Genomic DNA, 16,078 nt, shown 5'->3' with positions numbered 1-16,078 from the left:
TGACAGAAGCAAAACAGGCATTCGACACCTCAGCCTTCTTGGTGTTGCCCAATATTAACTCTCCCTCCTGCTAACTAGAGAACCTATACGTTCCTTCATCTTTCTCTTGCTCTTAATATATTTATAGAACCTATTCTTTTTGCTTTCTATGGCCCTTGCTAGGTGTAACTCATTTTGTGCCTTAGCTTTTCTGATTTAATGCCTACATGTTTGTGCTACTCTTTTGTATTTATCCTTGGAAATATGGATGAATTGCTACTTTTTGTATAATTTAATATTGGCATCTATTCTTCCTATCTTTTCTTCACACTGGGATAGTTTGATGTTATACCTTTAATATTGTCTCTTTCAGAAATGGCCAGCTCTCCTGACCTCCTTTTTCCCTTAGATTTTCTTACCACGGGACCTTACAGATCAGTTCTTTGAGTTTGTTCAAGTCTGCATTGTCCTTATTCTGACGCCTGAACTCCTTCCTTTCCTTGAGAAAATGAAATCTACCATTTCATGATCACTTTCATTCATGTTCACCTTCATGTCTGCAACCAATTCCTCCTGTTTGTCAGAAGTAAGTCTAAAATAGCTGCCCGCTTGGTTACTTATCTGTGACCGCACCATAGACATGCCTTAAGAATTAATTCCCCAGTACCACTAGAGAGTAACGCCTGAGATCAGTGTTCTTAGGAGGGAACAGAAACAGTAAGCAACAATTTATATTATATAATGCTCACCAGTTAAAGTGAAGGATCAAGCCAACCCATATTATTTGTAAGTTCTCCAAAAACTGGTTCTGTACTCAAAGAGTAATTCTGTGGAGGCCACATTATACTTTTCTTACATGAAAAAGAGAGGCTGAATCTTTGATTAAAGTACAAAACTCAACTCATCCTTAACTACGGAGTCACTACCAACATCTCCTTACTAAGGAGACTTAAACAAGTTGAAAGGTTTTGTAAATGTTTTACCTAGAGGTAATTTGTAAATGTTATTTCCTTTTCTTTTCTTGTCTCTCTTTGTCACTCCACTCTATGATTTTTTCCTTCATAAAGTATGTCTCCTTTTTTTCTCTCATGTCATCATCTCTCTATTGATCTCTTATTATAGGCTTAAGGATCCATGTTTCGTGTGTTGCCCAAGACCAACAACATTCTGATTGGATCTTTTCGATGATGTCACAACCACACACCAGCTCACAATGATGGCATGGCTCAAACCTTGTTGCTAAACATTCAAAACTACAACATAAGGGCTTTTTTTGGAGAGGGGCAAACTGGCAATTAAAGAGGGAATGGAGAGAGGTTTTTTTATTTGTACATTATATTATTTCATAGTATGTCAGTAGTAGCATGCAATATGCCATACATGTCATGTCAAGTCACATCAATATATGGCATGTCCTGTGATGCACTGCTTCTACTGCCATGTCACGAAATACAAAAATAAAGGTAATATTAAAAATGGGGGAAGGTTTGAAAGTAAAATTGTTTTTATACAACATTTCTAAGTTTTTAATTAATGTATTTGAGCAAGAATTTTCATAAATATTGATCCAATTTCGCACACAGACACACACCAGATTTGTTAAATCGAATTTTCTGATCAGCTCTAACAGTGACATTCCACTGAACTGATGGAGAGCCCTGGGAAGGAATGCTTCCTCTAACTCTGATACTGTTGCAGCAGCAGAAAGGGACAGTAAAAATCTCAGATATGGCCAGGGGAGAACCCTCCCACTGCCCCCATTCTTCAACACAGAAAGTAGGTTGGGTCAGGTTTGTAGAAGATCTTGCTTACAGTAGGTGGCTCAGTTTGGGTAACCCAGTGCAGAATCACAAGATTGTGATGTTGGCTCAAAATCAGCTTAGTCCCTTCTCCCTTTGGTCTGTGAGTTTTGCGGTGTGCCTCAGAGAGACAAAGCAAAAACAGAACAAACCACAAAAAATAACCCACATCCTTGATCCAGTTCTCAGGGATAACAAAGAATCTTGCTAAGAGCACCATGTTGGTTCAAGGCCCAAGGGAGACAGGGTACAGAGGGACTCTGCAGGTAGCACGAACAGCCCTTAGAGGAGTCATCAAGAGACCTGGTTTTCTCCTCCTCTCTTGCTAACAAGGAACAAAGGCAGACCAACTGACTTGTTTCCTTTATTCTGAAAATAGCACCTCAGCCCTCCACCCACATAGCCCAGTTTTCAAAACCACAACCTCAAAGTGACTAGTTCAGTCAAAAATTAACCTTCTGAAATTAATTAGTCCTATGAGCAGGGGCTGCCCTATGAGAAACTCAAGAGGGCTGTTTGGGGAAGTCCAAAGGTCAAAAGACAGAGTCCATCATGGAAAATGTCCTGCAGGCTTGATGGTACAGTTGGCTTTGCATTCTCTGGAGAAGCAAGTGATGAGCAAATTACACCTAGACTCATGGTGAGCACTATCACTGTTTAGCAACACACGTGAGTAAGGAAAGGGAATTTATCATTCTATGAACACAAGTTTTAGTTGTCTGTGAAGGCTTCTGCACTGTTGTGGCACACAGGAAATTGTAACAGATTTACATACATACATACATTTTCAACACAATTAGAATAAATCCTCTTTTATTGTAAATCTTTACCATACTTTAAAAAAAATCACTCTAGAGGGGGAAAAAATCGGAGAGGAAGAACAATTAATTCAACTGCCACCTTGTTGGGAGCATGACTCCTTCATTCTTGAGAGGCCGCATGGCCTAGCAGAGGAGACAAGAAACAGGAGTCAAGTGAGCTGTTCCCAATTCTGCCCCTGGCCAATTCATTTTCCCTCTTTGTGTCTTTGAGTCTCTCCCCTCGCCCCCATTTATTTGCCTTGTTTATTTAAGTTGAAATCTTTCCAGGACAGACCATTTGTAGAATGCCCAGAATGATGGGACCCCCCAATGCGAGTTACAGCCTCTATCTATTACATGCACATAGTTTTCCATCGCTCCAAAGGATAATGTGATAGAAGAGAGGAAATCCATTTAACATTGGAGAGCCCACTTCATTCATCATTCTCAAAACCAGATAGTTACAATGGGTTTTCCTAGAAGCCCCCACAGCTTGGCCTATCTCCAATAATTGAGTTCTTTTGAAAAAAAATCCACCCCATGTAATGGTAAAGTTAACCATTTAATGAATTATAAATATTAGACTGAGACTATACTGAGTATGAAGAATTTTAGCTTAGGAGTTTAGTGTTCTTAGCTACACAGCGAAGGTGGTGTAAGCCCTGAATAAACAAATTGGAAGAAACACACATGCTAGAACAAATCATAAGGAATAAAGACAAGTTAAGAATCTTTTTCCCCCGCCTTACCAGTAAATTCAAGACTGGAGTTCTATAGTGAGGTAAAAAAAAAAGACTAAAACTTAGAATGAGTTTCACAGCATAAAAAAGGAAAGGTTTGGCAGTTTTTTTGGCCTGTCTTCCTCACAAGGAAAAATGCCTTTATTACAGTGTATCTAAAAATCCGTTTCTGCCTACTTAAGAATAAGACAGGGGACTGCAATGAGAACAGGGGCACTTATTCCTTTAGTAACTTAGAGAAGTCTTGTAGGACTCATGGAAAGACACTCTAATGCTACTTAAATCATGTGATTAGTAAGTGCTAGGCCTGCTTTTCATGTAGGTAAGTGAGTGAGGGTAGGGTGATAGTTATGTTTTTATCTTTGTTTTAGCTATAGCTTCTGCCTGCTGGAGACAGAGTTTTAACAAATTTCAAGGGGCTGTGTAGTGAACCCTCCTTCACCTGAAGACTACCCCCAAAAAGAGTACAACTCAAGTCTCAGCCAATAGCAATGAAAAAGCTCGTTAGCCATCGAGCTGAAAATCTACCTCAGATTATTTTTCCCAAGTAGTAGAGCACTAGAAGAAGCTGCAACATTCAGGGATGAGATACAAGGAACTAGATTAGAAAAGGATTGAACCTTCTTCCACCCTTAGCAAAATGAGGAAGTCTGTACTCTAGGAGAGGATCTAAATCCAGATACTAAAAAGACGTTTGCATGGGCTGGAAGTGAGAAGCATGCCAGCTTTTCTATCTCTTCTCCAGGAGTCTTTACAGTAATAGGGAATGTAACTGGATGATTACAGATGTCTTATGTAATGAGTTTTAGAACCACCACTCAAGCTATTAGAGTTTATTGTAAAGAGACAGTGGTTAGAAAATAGAACACTTCAGTGAACTAGGCCCCCCATTGGGTAGCTGGAGATGAAAACTACCATTTAAAAAAAGGTGGTACATTTAGTTTGCTGTTTCTGTAAGAGTAAGCATGGCCTGTAATCTAGAGGCTGTACACTGGATGGTGGTAAAGGCAGGCACCTTTAAACGCCCAGAGGAGAATCCTGTACTACTGAAGTGAAGTCAGACCAGGTTTTCTTTTGAGACTCAGTTTCTGCCCCGCTCCCCGCAGCATTGTCAGCCAGAAGACATCTCCCCCAATGGAGACAGGAACAATATCTGATAGCTTGTAATAAAGTTGGGATAAAGGTTTGCATTATGTTTGGCTCTGCACTGAAATCTTTAATCCAAACAACTAAAGTTTCAACAGAACCTTGGGGTGAGCCAGAGCACAGTGTATTCTGATAGTCCAATACGTTCTTTGAATTGCCCATCATCTCCAACAAGGATGAGGCAACACACCTGTGGATATTCTCTAATCAAATTTAGGTAAGAATCATTTATATTCTGCCAGTGCAATCCTGTTCCACAGTCTCGGATATACTAGAGGTCTGCAATTAGAACAGATACTCTCAGAGAACGTCAGTCATACGCTGCACCACATAAATAGTCAAAGAATTCTCAAGTACAAAGTTCCTCAAAAGGAAAACATTTTGATTCATATACAGTGAAAATGACAGATTTTGCTTCATTGCACAGTCTTGAGCAAGTGAGATATAGGTTCAGATAGCCATATAAGAAGAGGGAAGTTTACAAGGAGAAAGCTTTGGAGGAACAGAAGGTAACTGGTTTTTGAGGACCTCTGGTATCTTTATTGGGCTCAGATGTTTGCAAGACTAAACTATGTTCCCCATCCTCTCCTGATCTTTTGGAAGATGTGAATGGATGAAGAGGTTCCCATAAGTCATGTAAGGGGAATGCTCTGCAACACATACAAGAAGTCTCTGAATGAGCTGCTAGAGTCATTGTTCACCTTCTCTTGACTCTAGTTTAGAACTTCATGGGACAAGTCCTGGAAGGAAGCAGCAGAGGAGAAGCAAATGTGAAGCTCTTCCATACTGTGATGAACCTTCTGGATTTTGTCTTGAATGATGGTCAGAAGGCCATGGACGATGGGCATGAGGGTCAGACAGATGGACTGTAGCTGCTGGATAGTGGTACAGGACATACCCAGAGTATGAGACTTTATCTGCTGTGAAGAATCAGGTTAGCACAAGTTAGGGCAGTGAACAGTATGGCTTCACTCATTCCAAGACATCACCTAAGTCTCTGAGTGAAGGGCTGGAGAAAGATCAGAAGGATACCTCTGACTGAGCAGCATCATTGGCCTCAATCCCTTTGAGCTTCCCAGTGCTCTGTCTCAGTGTTGTCTCTTCATTACAATTCTTCTTATCTATACTCTGCTTGACATATTGGATCTGGGAGAGAGGCAAAAAATGTATGAAAAGCAACATTGAAGGTTTAGCAATTTCTTCACTACACTCTGGTAGCACAGACTGACACAAGTCAACTTGTGGAGAACTAGATTAGTCTCAGAAAGCAGATAAATTAAGGTGTCAAATTCATTCTACTGAAAAGTGCAGAGTTTTATTTTTAGGTGTTGCTCCCCTCCCTCCACCCCCCATGGAAGGTTCCAGCTTTTGGGCAAAGAAAATATTCAAAACACAGAACTTTTTTGCACAAACCCCAGAAAAATAAAAAAGCGCAGAAATACTGTGGCAGTGCCTCATTAGGAGCTGCAGTTTGGGTGCCTTATGACCTCAATCTTTCTACATCTCTATGATGCATTCTTTATCCCCTTTTGGTGAGGGGGGCATCATAGGAGTCTTTGGCCATAGTGCATCATGGGATATGTTGTCCAGCTAGAGAGCCTGGCTCAGAGATTAGGAGCATAAGGCATCTGAACTCTCTCCTCCATGAGTCAGTGCAATACCATTTTTGGTTTTGGATGAACACAAGTGATAAGAGACAGGAACTTAAGGCAACAGGAATAAGTGCACTAGCCACCCGCCGGAGGCTGGAGTAGGCATTTTTCATTTTTCTATTAAATATCAAAGTTTTCCATGAAAGGAGATGCAGTCTGTTAAAAATTCACTCTCAAAACTCCAGATTTCCATTAAAAGTGATTGAGAAGAAAGTTTTCAGTCGGCCCTAAGATTGAATGCTTTTGATTCTGAAGACCCAGAACATCATGTGGGACACAAGTTTGTTAAGCAGTCTACTTGCCGCCACCAGTCCCTGCGTTTGACACCTTTGTACTAGATCTAGAAAGCAATCAGATGAACAGGATTTCCAATGCATTTTAATAAATAGGCTGCAGCCACAGACAAAGTTTAGAAGATAAAGTACTCCTACCCAGTCAATAGTTTGTTGAAGCTGGCAAAGGGTCTGCTGAGCCATTTGCCCACCATGATCCATCTTGGCCAGGGAATCCTGATAAGCTTGGTGGTAGAGCTCAGCTGGTTCTGCTGCTCTACGGAACCCATTTCTGATCCCACCAAAGAAGCTGCAAGTTTAGCTGAAGGAAACAAATAAGTTTAGCCATCTAATCAAATTAAAAGGAGAGGCTCTGTTGAAACTTTAGTTGTTTGGATTAAAGATTTCAGTGCACCCTGGATCTCAAATTTCTGAAGATGGTTGTATGTTGCTTGGAAGGTTAGTAAGTTTGGCCACCCCTGGTATAGTGCCTAGTGCAATAGTTTACTGGTCCACGATTGGGACTCTTGGGTGTCACTACAATACACAAACAATAATGACCTATGACTTTCCTTGTTTTATATAAATAAGCTGGTGGTTTTTCTAAAGCCCAAGCAGCAGTACTAGAGTACTCCAGGGAAGGAAAATTTTAATAGATTGTGCTGGGGTAATAACATAAATAGACTAATTTAAAAATGACTAATCGTGTATCTGGGCGGATAACACTGTGATGGAAATCTTTGTGACCAACACTCCCTCTTGTCATCAGTTAGTCTGTTTTGAATCAAATGCATTATATTCTTTACCTGCTACTGTACATTTCTTAGTAGTTCATCTTCACATGGTAATTTCATCTACACACTTCCTGGAGACCACAGCCTTCAGAAACCAGCAGCCTGATGCCACCACCTTTCCCACCTCCACTTCTGAAGAGGTGCTTCCACACTCCGGGACAAAATCCCTCCTCTCCTACACATGGATGCTTCAGGGGCATAATCCAGAGCTAGCATGCCTGGGACAATGGTCTGCAGAGTCAATTGCACTGCCCAGACTATGCACTATGCAAGCAACGTGGCAGTCATGGCCTAAGCAGAGATTTGCAAAGGTGCTGGGCTCCTTGGTGATGAATCCAACATGTGTGTTGTGTTGAGATTGAAAGATGTGGTTGTCTGGCTACTTTAACTGGATTGGTTCACCCATTTCTCATGACCATCTTTGGCCACTCCATTATTTTTATGACAGCAGAGCCTGGAAGCCCAATGGTACTAAGTGCTGTATAAACACACAGTGAGAGATGGTGTCTGCCTCAAATCTCATAGACAAGATGGAGTGGGAGGAGAAACAGAGGCGCAGAGAGATTAAAGCCCAGATCCTCAAAGATATTTAGGCACCTAACCCCTACTGAATGGGAGTTAAGCACCTACATCCCTTTCAGGATCTGGGCCAAGTCACCCAGCAGAGATACCCACATTTCTTGACTCCCAGGTCAGTGCCCTGTCTTCTAGACTACACTGCCTCCTATTTGATAACTGATTGCAGTTTCTCTCTTCTTCCGCAGGTTTGAGAGGACTGCTGCCAACATGCGTGACAGCCAAACAAAAGTGAGCACTGATTGTTTTCATTTAATTTACAGGAGAGACGAATACTAGACTTCTCGCAAAGCTCAATTACTCTAGAAGTGCATATGCATGGGGAAGACCTGATGGGTAGCAAAAAAACCCTTGGATGTAAAAACAGCTGAATGGGTATTTGCCTATAAAGCTGACTTTCAGCTGACAATGGAAGCTAATGAGGAATGTTAACTACCATCTCATAAACACCAACTCATAAAATTTTCCTCTGCCTCCAGCTTCTGTATCTAGGGATAAATCACTCTTCTGGACTACACCACTTATTAGTGCACTTCAAACTGGCTTCTTGATTCCACCATTACATTAATCCATCGCTGCTTCTGTTGGCAGCATATCTGAAGTAACCCCCTTCTGACAGGCAGCTGGCAAATTTGCTAGAAAACGATTCACTCCTTGTGCAGTAGTCTGCATTTTTAAAACTGAACTGCACGTCATCTGAGGTGAAGCATTCAGAGCCTCCTACAGAGCTCCATGTATTATATGAGAGAATGGATCAACTCCCCAGGTATATCCCCGATCCCTCATTTCTGTCATGCACCTGTGCTCACTCCAGTGGTACACAGACATCACGGTAGCAGCATCGAGACAATTAAATAATGGTCACACATGTAGAGCTGGGATATGAGGAGGGAGTAAGAGCCCTTTACATGGGACACCCTGGTCTGAATATGCAGGAGTAGGCAAGGCAATGTACCCCTTGCCACCCTCCATGAGGCAGGGGAAAGTGGGAAAATGGGTAGAGCCTTGGCTGAAGGCACAGGGACATGCAGGAGTAGCTAGCATGAGAGAAGTATTGAGCATGAGCCAGACAGAGATGGTTTCAGCTGCTAGAATATGAGCCACCTAAACAAGTCTTGCAGGGCTTAGGGGCCTAACTTAAGGACAGGGTTTGTGGCTGAGGATCCTGTGGACGGAGGTACCTATCTGTGACCTGGCAGCCAGGTACACCAGGGCAGCTGCTTAAGTGCCTAAGTCCCTTCTCCTCAGCACTTTTCTCCTGCCTAGCTCAGCTTGCTGGCTTCTGAAGATCCCTTTCTTAGGCACCTAACTTTCTCCATTCATTGTATGGGAAACCTGGGTACCTCGCTCCAGACTGAGGATTCTGCTACTAGCAAGCTGCTTAGGAGTTAGGTGTTGCACCACTGAGTAGAGGAACATCAAGTACCTTTGAAGAACCACTATGGGGTCATTTCTCTCAAGCACAATATCTCCGAGGGCTACTCCTGAGGTGATACAGTTGTGCACCACCCCCCTGATCAAGTCTAGGCCTAAATTCAGTGTCTACTCCTTAATAAACAAGGATCACATCAATAGCCAAAGAGATTTTCAATGCCTAATCAATTAACTCAATACATAACCCTTTCCTCAAGGCTATTCTCAGTGTGCTTTAGTTGGCTGTGTTTCCACCCCACAGAGCCTGTTTCCATGCTTCACGCTTTTTTGTGGGGTTTCCCCTTTAATTTGATATTTTGTTGTAAAAATATCTCAGGAGTGCGTAACCAAGCAAGAGACGGGAAACCCATATAAAAGCATCATTTTAAGTAAGTCCTTAAATTTTCTTGTTAAGAGCTTTGCCGGATTAGGGCCGTCAGTGTGATAGTTGCTTGAAGTTTTGATGAGTTACTCATGAAAATGTTAACCTGCCTATATTGCGGTCACTTTATGCACAGTTTTATGATGTTGAAGGCTCCCTCTGCTGCACATTGCTTACTACTGACTTTCTATGCACAGATTGCAGCCAGCTTCTGTGCCTATAGATGAGTATGTAGGTAATTAACCTTGTGATGATGTGATGCCAGGATTTTTTTCTATTAGCACAATTCTGTAGTTAAGAAACAGATTAGCCCATACAGAAGAGCTTGAATAGCTGCCCCTAGCAAGGGGATAAAAACAAAATCCATTTTTAATGTTTGGAAGCTTGTAGGTTAGTTCTCATTAAAAGGAAATAATTCTGTTTTTATTCTGCTCTCCTGTAAAGTGCCTGCTTCGGGGGAGATATTTTTCTAAATGAGAGGTGGGATTTTTTTATACCCTCAAAGGCATCAGAGACCCTGCTGTTCAAAAGTATCCAAGTCTCTGACTGGAGCACAGCTTTGTTTCACTTTTAATGCAGTGATTTAAAATGAGCTGCTGCAAAAATTCTCCTGAGTAAAATCCAAAAAGCACTTTATCCTCCTCATCGCTTCAATGTAGAACACGAGGAAGCAGCACTGGACCTTTTCCCAAGATGTAATGTAACTAATCACGGAGCAGGCATAGGTAGCCATAATAGAGCTATTCAAAGCCTAATAGTGGACGTGATGGGTGTTTGTCATAATGGGGTAACCTCTTCTGAGGCTCATGTAAAGCTGAGCTGAACACAATCAGCTTGGCAGGGAAAGCAGTATGGCCTAATTCAAAGTACTGAAGCTCTTCAGACTAGAGTAACTTCTTTATGTGACAATGATAGATGGCTTCTGTTACAGCTTATGGCCTCATCACACTTAAAATCATCTTTCTTCCTGTTTTCAGACCATATTAATTCCTCTGGGCAGCTGCCATCAATTTACATGGATGGGCCCAGACAAAAATAAAAACACCGCATATTTGTCAAAATCCGTCCAGAGGTACAAACATCTCCTTCAAAAGGAGCATGCCTCACATTTCAGCTTTATCTCAATTCTTCACCGGGATTGTAATAAATAGTTTTTCCTGATGCCTAGCTGAGAAAGTTGATAATTTTTGGATTTTAATTATCTGTAGGAAGAATGATCCTGTGGGTGGGGCACTAGTCTAGGACTGAAGACAGTCAAATTCAAGTCCCTGCCCTGCCATAGACTTCTCGTGTGATCTTGGGCAAATCATGTCGCTCTGTGCCTCAGTTTCGCCATCCATAAAATGGGGATAATAGTATCTCATAGGACGGTGTGAGGATGACTATATTAAAGACTGTGAGCTGATCAGATACGACAGTAATGGGGCCTGTATAAATACCATACATAGAACTACTGTACTCAGAATTTGATCAAAATAGTGAGGTTCAGTAAACATACCTTTGGGGTACCTCTTGGGGAGGTGCTGAGTTGACTTCGAAGGGAGTGATAGATTCTCAGCACCTCCTCCTATTACACTATAGTTTCATAGGCGTGGAGGGCACTTAGAGTGCAGGAAGTGATTAGCTTGTTGTAGGAATAGGAACTCAGTCTCACTCACAGTGATACTCGTTTTGGCCATATCTGTGCCACAGGAGCACAACTACGGCGCTGTAGCGATGCTGCTGTAGATTCATAGTGCAGACACTTCCTACCATGACAGAAAGGGTTTTTCCTTTGCCGTAGGCATTCCATCTCCCCACGCAGTGGCAACAAGCTCAACAGAAGCATTCTTCCATTGGCCCAGCTGCATCAACGCCAGGCGTTAGGCCAGCATGACTACGTGCTCAGGAATGTGACTTTTTCAGGAGTGTGAGTGCTGCAGCTATGCCGACCATACTTTGAAGAATAGGCCAGGCTTACAGCAAGGCCACTTCTTACTTTTCTGGTAGTGTAAATGCAGATTTAATTTATACCCACTTTAAGGCCCCTCTACTCTGGTGTAAAGAGGTCTCAGTATTCTTCTTCTCTCCTCTTTGGTGACTGTAAAACTGCACAATTTAGTATCCTACATGAATGCAGCTAATGTGCTTTTTTTTCCTTCTTCCAGATCATAAATAAAAGAAGAAAAGAAGAAGAATGGTCAGGAAAACAAGCAGGATATTTGTTGCCAAACAATTATAGGACATATCCCAGGAGACAAGTATAGGCAAATTTGGGGTTTATTTTTATTGAAGATATTGTATTTATAATTTCAGCCATTAAAATTAATTTATATTAGCTGCTAGGATTAATGGACTATTATTGTTCCCAATAGAGTGATCAGAATTCAGAATTTCCATCCTATGGGAAATCCAAGGCCCCACAACTAGACTTCATCCGAAATTGGGACAAAAAGTCAATTTGGAATTTTTCGTGCAAAGAAATATTCTGGAACTACTTTGTTCCTTGTTAAAATGTTTTGTCGGAATAATAATAATTTTGACATTTACATTATAAGTGCAATATATACAGTATGTGTAGGCACATAATTATAACCCATGTCAAAATGATAAAGTTGAAACATGCCACTTTGCCCTTGTATCAAAATGAAATATTTTGATACTTTCCCATGAAAATGGACTAAATTGATGAATTCCTGTGAAATGTTTAGACACCATCAAATCAGCATTTTCCAAATAAAAGCTGTTCAACTGGAAAAAATTTTTGTTAGTTCTAGATTCCACTATAGGCTTGTCTACATTTAAAAAGTTACCAGCATAACTATGTCAGTTAAGGTTCTGGGGTTTTTTGCTCAAACAGTTATGCCCATAAAAGCTCTAGTGTAGATGCAGTTATATCAATATAAGGCATCTCTATGCTGATATAGCTTATTTAGGTTTCCAAACTGAAATAAGCTATACTGGTCTAAGCACATTTATACCGGTATAACTGTGTCCACACTGGTAGAAGGGTCACTTTAATTATACTGGTATAGTTAAAGTGGCAAAACTTTCTAGGGTAAACAAGTCCTTAGTCTCCCATAACTTAATGGGCCAAGTCCTCAGCTGGTGCCTATGGGTGGAGTTGTATTGAAGTCAATAGGAGGCAGTGTTGTCTAATGGATAGAACATGTACCTGGAACTCAGGAGGCCTGGTTTCTATTCCTTACTTTGCCACTGGCCTGTTTGGTGCCCTTGGGCCAGTCACTTTAATCACTCCATGCCTCAGTTTCCCTACATGTAAAACAATACTGAGCCTCTTTGTAAAATGCTTGGAGATCAGCTGATTAAAAGCTAGGTATCATTATTATTTTGCCAAATGGAACCAGCTGACTATCTGGTGTGTGCTTATAACTTGTACATGCATTGCTCCTGGTCCGGTTCTCATTTCAGAACAAGACAATAATTTCACATTTTGTGTTAATAATTACAGGGTTCATAAGTTTTAGATTACTTTTTTCCCACTCTTGTAATCAAACGGCTTTGTTGATTATCACAAGCTACCAGTTCATACACTACTGTTATGGTTTTAAATTCAGATCTGTAATATTATGTATACATTGCTCTTTGTGATTTAATTTCCATTACTAAATGGGTGAGAATGAGATTTCTGAAATAATTACTTTGCCCCAGGCTTCCTTGATCAGGTATTTTCAGAAAAGAACGAACACTGTTACCTCACTTCATTTCTTCTCTACTGGGTGTATAATTATCCTTAACTCTTTTGAGCTGAGGTGAAGCTGGAAGTCTATGCACATCCAAAGATGGTCATACTGTCTCATCAGATACATCTCTAAATAACTAAGATTACAGAGTGTAATTATTCTCGAACGAGACCTCCTTGAAGATCCAATTATTACATTTGACTCAGCATAGTGTGTAAATTGCTGGGGAACATGTATGGAGAAATACACAGATATAAAACCTATAGAAGGCGGATTCTTATTCACAGGACAGTCCCTTTTACGCTTAAAGTGGGGGCAATTCAAACTCATTTTGAGGCCCCTTTCGTGGTGTAATGGGCCTTAATTTAATGAGAATCAGGCCTATAATATTTCAGGAGATGCAAAGGGACAGGACCCTTTCGCTTTAAGTTTCTTTTCTTTTTTTAATTAAAACCTTTGAATCTCATTCTCTTCCCTTAGAACTCAGGATATGTCTTCACAGCACCTAACAGGTCTGATTCCCAGCACAAATAGATGGATTTGCACTGGCTCAGTTCAAGCTATTGTAACCCGGTCTGTCAGCAGGCAGGATCAAACCTGGGACCTCTAGAGCTAAAGGCATGAGCCCCTACTGCATGAGCTAAAAGCTGTTCGCTAAGGCTGTAGCGCAGACTCATTAATATATATATGATCTCTGTCTCTCCCCTTAGTGCCTATCATAACATTTTTTCCCAGATCTGGACCTTAGCGTCCAAAATATGGGTGTTAGCATGAAAACCTCCAAGCTTAGTTACCAGCTTGGACCTGATAACGCTGCCACCAGCCAGGGATTTATACAGTGCCTAGCTCACTGTGGTCTCCCCAAAACCTTCCCTGGGGGACCCCCAGATTCAGATTCCTTGAGTCTCACAACAAAGGGGAATAAACCATTTCCCTTCCCCCTCCTCCCCTCCAGGTGTTCCCTCCCTGGGTTCCTGGAGAGATATACAGAAGCAAGCTCCGTGAATCTAAAAGAGGGACTCCACCCTCCCTGTTTCCAATCCTGGAAACACAAGTACCGAGAGAGCTAATCTCTCTTCCCCTCCTCACCCAGAGGGTATGCAAAGTTAGGCTTAGTAAATCTAACACAAAGAGATTTTCCCCCTGACTTTTTCCTCCCACCAATTCCCTGGTGAGCTGCAGACTCAATTCCCTGGAGTCCCCACTAAAGAAAAACTCCAACAGGTCTTAAAAAGAAAGCTTTATAAAAAGAAAGAAAAATACATTAAAAATAGTCTCTGTATAAGGTGAAAATATACAGGGTCAATGGCTTAAGAAAAAAAAGTGAATAAACAGCCTTATCCAAAAAGAATACAATTCAAAACACTCCAGCAACTACACACATGTAAATACAAAAAAACAATATAACCCTATTGTTTTACTATCTTTGTACTTACAACTTGGAAACAGAAGATTAGAAGCTGGCGATAGAGAAATCACTCTCAGAGCCGAGAGGGCACAGACACAAGACAAAGAATAAAGAACTCATACCCAAAACTTCCCTCCACCCAGATTTGAAAAAGTCTTGTTTCCTGATTGGTCCTCTGGTCAGGTGTTTCAGGTTACTCCTTTCCAGGTGAAAGAGACATTAACCCTTAGCTATCTGTTTATGACAGTGCCACTAGATGGGACAGAACACCACACCCAGGAGGTGTGTGGGTTACACTATTACACTAAAAATAGCAGTGTGGATGTTGTGGCATGGGCAGTGGCTTGGGCTAACCACCCAAATCCAAGCCAGACCAAGCTTGCATGGCTAGCCTGAGTCACCACCCAGGCTGCAGCATCCAGTCAGCTATTTTTAGCTTGCTAGTGCGAGCAGAAATAGCACAAGCCTGTCTCCTATGCTGGGAATCACATCTCCCCGCTGCAATGGAGCCATACCCTTAGTAGCAAAACATTACTTGACTTCAGTGGAGCTATGCGGATTTACATCTTCGATTCAGAGGCCAGGAGGGACCATTGTGATCATCTAGTCTGTGTAATGCAGGCCACAGAACTTTCCTCAAATTCCTAAAGCATACATTTGGAAAAAAAATCCACACCAGCTGATCATCTGGGCCAAATTTAGTTCAGTGTAGGCAATATCAAGCCTATTGAAGGGTAAATTTTAATTCCCTAAATGACATTACATTTTCAAATTTGGCCAGAACAAAAAAAGGGATCAAATCAAAGCAAACAAAAATTGTTTCAAGTCAACCCAAATTGTTTCAGTCATTTTTTGATGAAAAATGAAAAATTCAGGGGAGAGGGGTTGTTTGAATCAACCCACTGAGGTTTTTTGGTTTGTTTGTTTGGTTTGGTTTGGTTTTTTTTTTTTTTTTTTTTTTTTTGGTTTGGCTTCCTGAACCGAAAAAATCCATTCTTTGCTCTCAGCTCTATATAAGGGTGTGGGCCCTCAGTTTTGGTGGATCTAGAATCTGAGACTGTGGAGGCCCTTAGCCTCTGACATCTCCCTTGTCACCACCAAGAGAGATACACAAAGCAGCACCTCACCAATCCTGGAAGATCAGGCCCCACAGGAAGTCATATCACAATGTGTGAGTGTCATAAACAGATAGCTAAGGGTTAATGTCTCTTTCACCTGAAAAAAAAGTAACCTGAAGCACCTGACCAGAGGACCAATCAGGAAACAGGATTTTTTCAACTCTGGGTGGAGGAAAGTTTGTGTCTGAGTTCTTTGTCTGTCTGCCTGCCTCTCTCTCAGCTTTGAGAAGTGATTTCTGTTTCCTGCTTTTTAATCTTCTGTTTCCAAGTTGTGAGTACAGAGATCATAAAAACAATAAGGGTTGTTGTTTTTCTT

This window comes from Gopherus evgoodei, chromosome 6, assembly GCF_007399415.2.
Source record: "Gopherus evgoodei ecotype Sinaloan lineage chromosome 6, rGopEvg1_v1.p, whole genome shotgun sequence".
Taxonomy (NCBI): Eukaryota; Metazoa; Chordata; order Testudines; family Testudinidae; genus Gopherus; species Gopherus evgoodei.
This window is presented reverse-complemented; position numbering follows the sequence as displayed.